This window comes from Otolemur garnettii, unplaced genomic scaffold, assembly GCF_000181295.1.
Source record: "Otolemur garnettii isolate 467f Iridium unplaced genomic scaffold, OtoGar3 scaffold00022, whole genome shotgun sequence".
Lineage (NCBI taxonomy): Eukaryota > Metazoa > Chordata > Mammalia > Primates > Galagidae > Otolemur > Otolemur garnettii.
Window position 1 is genome coordinate 1,599,087 of NW_003852417.1, and position 6,318 is coordinate 1,605,404.

The 6,318-nt window shown below is 43.6% G+C and overlaps 1 protein-coding gene across 1 annotated transcript in view; it reads right to left on the reverse strand.

Moving 5' to 3' along the window:
• Window positions 1-6,318, reverse strand: part of MBOAT2 (membrane bound O-acyltransferase domain containing 2) — a 127,470-nt gene that overhangs the window by 53,195 nt on the left and 67,957 nt on the right. The window lies entirely within an intron of this gene.

Genomic DNA, 6,318 nt, shown 5'->3' on the forward strand with positions numbered 1-6,318 from the left:
GAGGCAGGAGACTCGCTTGAGCCCAGGAGTTGGAGGTTGCTGTGAGCTGTGATGCCGCAGGACTCTACCCAGGGGGACAGATTGAGGCGCTTAAAAAAAAAAAATACATCTTCTCAAATTAAATAATCAAAACTGTATGTACCCTATGTGGCTAGCCCTTCTGTTTTTTATCTATTTAAATAGCAACAAAAAGGAAAAACTACCATGAATAAAATGATAAATGTCGGCAGTGGTGGTGGGTGGGTGGAACATTATATTTAACTCTAAAGACCACTCTAATGAGAAGTGTAATTTGAAAGGTACTCAAAAAATAATTTAAAAGACCTTAAAAAAAGACTTTGGTAACCAGTAATCCAAATAACTTCATAAAGCACACAGTAGAACAGTGGTTCTCAACCTTCCTAATGCCTCAAGCCTTTAATACAGTTCCTGTGGGTCTCGACCCACAGGTTGAGAACTGCTGCAATAGAACCTCTGTAAGCTGGCCAAAGGACTGCTAACAAACTGGTCAACACAAGGAACTAGGCCTACTGTGCTGATACGTACAAGTACTTTTTTTTTTTTTGAGACAGAATCTCACTCAGTTGCCCGGGGTTGAGTGCCGTGGTGTTATAGCTCACAGCAACCTTGAACTCTTGCGCTCAAGCGATTCTCTTGCCTCAGCCTCCTGAGTAACTAGGACTACAGGTGTCTGCCACAAGCTGGCTCTTTTTTTGGAGACGAGGTCTTGCTCTTGCTCAGGCTGGTCTCGAATTCCTGAGCTCAAGCAATCCACCTGCCTCAGCTTCCTGGAGTGCTACAGATGTGAGCCGCCGTGCGCAGCCAGTACTTTACTTTCTTTTATTTTTATTACAGAGGATCACATGAAGTCATACATAATGATAACAGTAAAATACATATAGTAGCATATAAAATCAGTACATTTACTGCCTTCTCATGGTGTCATCATTCTTCCGGAAGAGTCAATCTTGTCTGTTTCTTCTTCTCATTACAAACATGTGGAGAAAGCTCTCAACACTGGGTGTTGTTCCACAGCGTGACTTCAACTGCATTATCAGCCGTCTGACATTCTCTTCTTTTAGAGTCTACAATTTGTGTCACCCTCACTTGCTTTTTCCACTTCATCAGCTCCTTCATGCACTTTTATGCTGGTCTGTACTCCACTCAATATCGTTTGGAAAACTGCTTCTGAGTCAAGTTCCTTACAAGTTGCCACCTCATGACCACGCAACAAAACCTTCAAAATTTACTCCTCCGAACTATTGTGCTCTTGGGTTGTAACAAATTCAACTTTCTTGAAACACTTTGTACTGTTTGGGGCAGAGTTTTATTCCAAGTAGAAATGACCCAGAGGACAGCCTCCAGAGCATAACTGATGTAGCAGACGAAGTCCCTCCCATGGGTGGGTCACAGGTTTGTGTTTCAGTATTGAACCACTTCAGGAACTGGGCTCAGTGGTCCATTCTAAGTATTTGATGATGCTCTGGTCAAGAGGCTGGACCTTTGAAATTGTGTTTGGAGGCCGTGTCTCACGTCTGTGAGATGATTCACTTGCAGGAGGCCAGGACAGCTGTCCACCGTCAGTACAATAGACCGTTTCTTTTGCATTTCTTGGTTGATAACCCCCACCCACTTTGCAAACAGGCACCAGTCATCTTTGCACTTCTGTTTGATCTCCATGTGACAGGGAGGTCGTTGGGCTAAGGGTTCTTGAATACATGTGTCACTAGTCACCAAGAAGCTTTAGCTTCTCTCCAGGTGAGCGAGCTCAAAATAGAATGTGAACTGTTCCTTGGAAAGTTTCCTTGTAACTTTCTCAGTGATCCTCTGAGGCCTCTGGTGGAGTCTGGGAATTTTTTGATGGAACTCTCCACAACTTCTACTGGAACTTCACTGGATTCCCACACGAGACTTTCTGGGAGATCTAATGTCACAGTTTAAATTTCTCAAGCCAAACACTTGATCACTTGATGCTTAGAAATCTGGCACCACTTTTTTTTTTTTTTTTTTTTTAGAGACATAGTCTCACTTTATCACCCTTGGTAGAGTGTCTTTGGTGTCACAGCTCATAGCAACCTCTAAATCCTGGGCTTAGGCAATTCTCCTGTCTCAGCCTCCTGAGTAGATGGGACTATAGGCACCTGTCATAATGCCTGGCCATATTTTCCTTTTCTTTTTCTTTTTTTGCTGTTTGGCTGGGGCTGGGTTTGAACCCACCACCCTTGGTATATGAGGCCAGCACCCTGCTCACTGAGCCATAGGCATCGCCCTCCTGTGCAAATTTTTTAGCAACTTTTGGATTATTCATTGATCCAGAGAGTCTAGCTTTAGCTGCCGTTGTTTGTCTGAGCCAGGTGAATGTGGCTGCACTGACTTCATGAGTTTTCCTCCTTTTCCACCGTAGGCCTCCACTTTCCCCACCACCTCTCTCAGAGGACTGGCGTCTACATTTTTGGATGTTCCTGACTGTGGTTTTGCTACCAAAACGTTTCACTGCTTTTCTGTGCCTGCTGCTTCCCAGAGTACGTAGAATATAAACCTTTTGTTTCAATGTCAGCTCTTTGAGTTCTCTCCTTTGGGCTTTTGCATCTCTATAAAATTTTTCAGGAATTACAGATGTGCCCACAATTCAGACCAGTCCTTCACTTTGAAAAAAATCTTCTGCAACACCCAATATACCATAGGGCATTAGACTAATACAACACGTGGTAATGGTAAAACATTAAAATAGAACTTATACTAAAGAAAAACAATGCAATTAAAGGGCACAGTTCACACCTTCTAACGCTTGGTGTAGAGTAGACCCAACTGGTCAAGTTATAGAGGATAAATTGTGTGTCATAGTACAAGTGGTCAAGATATAACTTTTACAGAGGTGGTCAACATATAGAGGCCAGTCTTCCACTAAGTACAAGTGGTGCATGTCTGGTCTATGAAAATTAGGTCAACTTAAGGGGTGGCCAATGTAGGGAAGGAGACTTTATATATATCTATATTCCTTCCTTAATCTAAATCTTTTTTTTTTTTTTTTTTTTTGAGACAGAGCCTCAAGCTGTCCCCCTGGGTAGAGTGCTATGGCTTGACTGCTCACAGCAACCTCCAACTCCTGGGCTCAAGCGAGTCTCCTGCCTCAGCCTCCCAAGTAGCTGGAACCACAGGTGCCTGCCACAATACCCAGCTATTTTTTGGTTGCAGCCATTATTGTTATTTGGCGGGCTGGGGCTGGATTCCAACCCACCACCTTAGGTGTATGTGGCTGGCGCCTCAGCCGCTTGAGCCACCTTAATCTAAATTCTAAGAGTAACCACTATCTATAGATTAATGTGTTTCCTTCCAACCTTTATAATTAGAAAAATCACTCCAGCAGCTGTGTGAAAATGGATGGCAGGAAGTATGACCACATGCTCGGGTTCTAAAGGGTCACTGTGAGGTTAGATTAGACAGTGCCTGACCTAGGAGGCGCTCTATGTATGTTAGCTTACATGCCTCTTCCTTCCACACATTGTGGAATATTCCTACTAATGCTTTCTTTTTTCTCCTCAAATATTAAAGGGCTCATGTTCACCATAAATTAAAAAAATCAGAAAATCCAGATTATCAAAAAGAAAGTGTCTTAGAACACATAACATTTTTCAAGTTTCTGTAATAAATACAGATTTGAATTTCAAAAAAAATGAGAACACATATAAACTCTCTCTCTAAACACACATCTCCCCCTCCGGGTATCACACGTTTATCTACAGCATTGTGTTGAACGGCTGTGGCTTCCACTATGAGACTGTTCCACGGTTTGTTTAACCAATCCCCTACTGTAAAACAATAGGTTGAGTTTTCTTTTCTTTTTCAGAATATATGTGTGTGTGTGTGTTTTATTTTGCGGATTCATTGAGGGTACATGAACAAAATTTAAAGCTCTTAATACCACCATCTACGACTGACAGACAATTTAAAGACTAAATCTGGGAGCAACTATTATAAGAAAGACCATCATCCACAAAAACACATCCAAGAGTTCATCCGACACCAGCTGCTACTAAAAGCAGGGCTCTGAAAGAAATGTTTGGAAAAGGCTTCGTTATCACCCTTGTTGTACCCCAACCCTGGATTAGAACCTGCCACTGGCTGTTTCTCAGGGGCCACATTTTAATAAGGTTGTTAGGGTCCTGATCTCCCATCCACTCTCACAAACGAGTACTTGCCATTCTTCTACTCCAGAGAAAAAAAACTTTTAGATGGAAAGTAAGAAAAGAAAAAACATAATTCACATAATTCTGGAAAGCTTTCAGAAGCATGAGCAACAAGGCAGACTATGTGGGTTACAGTTCTTTAGATCCCATATGCGGCTCATCATAGAAAAGATCCAAGAGGTGAAAAGAGGACGAAGACATGTGCTGAGCACAGCTGGCCTTGTGAGAGCCAGGGAGAAGCCGGGCCCTGGAGGGAGAGGCACGCGTGCCAGTCTGCCACCCAGTGCAGACGAAAAGGAAACGGTTGGCTTGTGAGCAGTCATTATAATCTTCTAAAACTATATGGTGAAATTCTAAGGATACAACATTAAACGAGATCTGGTCTCTGTCCTCTAGAGCTCAGGGTCCAGCATGGGAAGCAAACATGTACTGGCTAACTCAAGCCCCAGCACCCAGTAGGTGCCCCTTCCCCGGAATTAGATACACGTGTTGAAACATTTTCACCTCTTTGAAATCCTAAGTCCTTTTAAAATTGGTAGCATATAAAACTTATTAGTGGTATACAAAAATATGGTACATCTTTTAATTAATGGCACTCTAACTAATGGGATACAGTTTCACAGTTAATGTTTGCTACATTACTGTGAGGGAGGTGCTATGATGATTCTAATTTACAAATGAGGAAACTAAGGGTACAGATTCCTTGGACAATGTGACAAGGCCACTGGGCAGGTAAGCAAGTGTGAGAAGGCAGCGTGGACCTAGAGTCTGGACCTGAGAGGCTGTGTTAACGCCACTAAGAACAGGAATGTGGAACACGGTGAAAAATGAGAATGAAGGATACAGGTTGTACACGCCAGAGTTGACTCATTAAGAAAAGAGAAAGAGGGCTGCACTACAGAGGTCACAGATCAATAGGGCTCTGAAAGCCCAGCAGGAAACATGTTGGGGGCAGGAAGCTCTCTGCAAATACAAAGGAACCAAATGCAGAACAGTAGAGCGTGTGTGTAACTACAAATGGTTCATTATGGCCAGGCCTGTCTTAGCTAAGGCTCAAGTGCTGTAAACCAAGAGTGGAAAGGCAGGCAGGGGCAGTCACAAAGGGCGCTGCAAAGCTGCCAAGCTACCGGCAGCCAATCCAGGGTCTGAAGCAGAAGAGGTCGGGCAGATATTTTAAAACATCATCTGGGCAACAGAGCACAGGACAGTCCAGAGACCAGGCAACCAGCCGTAGAGTAACGTGAGAGTCCAGGTAGGAGATGATAAACTAAAGAGCAGGTGGAGCTGAAGATCAATAGCGGAGTGGCATTTAGGGAGGGAAATGGTAACAGCTGACAGTCACCGCCATTTACTAAGTGCTTACTACAAGCCCTTGCCCTGGCCCTGTTTTCAATGCTTTACAACAGTCAAATCTTCAAAACAACCCAAGGGAAAACTGAAGCACAGACATTTCTTAGTGACACCTACAGGCAGAAGCAAGAAGGAAGAATGGAGATTTATTCCAACCATCTGGGAAGCAGGGTTGGCTGCTTAGATAATGATGCCACAGAAAGTGCAAATAAGCAAGAAGGATCTGAGGCCAGAGACAGGTTCGGTAACAGATCTGAGTTGGGAGGGGACAGGAGCACTCTCTGCCCAGGAAGAAACCTGCAGGCCATCAGCTCCTAGCTCCTCCTCCCAGTGCTCATCTTCCTAATGCCTCCCCCACTCCCCCACGCTAATTCTTAACTATTTACCTTACATCTTTAAGGATTACCTCCCAAGAATTATCTTTATCTTCATCTTAAAACTTTTAATGATGAATTCAAACTGTCTGCTAAGTGTGAGAGGACAGATGTAAAATGAATGGATTTAAGTAGCTAAGATCGAATCTTTGAAAAGGACGGGAGAAGAAACGGAAAAATAATTTTCAAAAGAACTGTAGCCTCAAATGAAGTAACAAATCCTGAATCTACAGTAGCTCTCATCGTGTCGTGTCCCTCTCAAACACTCAGCTGCCCGAATACAATAGAGATCTGTGTCCAGAAATCTGCCTGCTGCTGCCTGGAATGCCAATGAGCCGAGGGAGCTAGGAGTGCAGCAACAACAGCAAAGACGGTGCACAACGGGAAGGGGTGGTCGGGGAGACCCT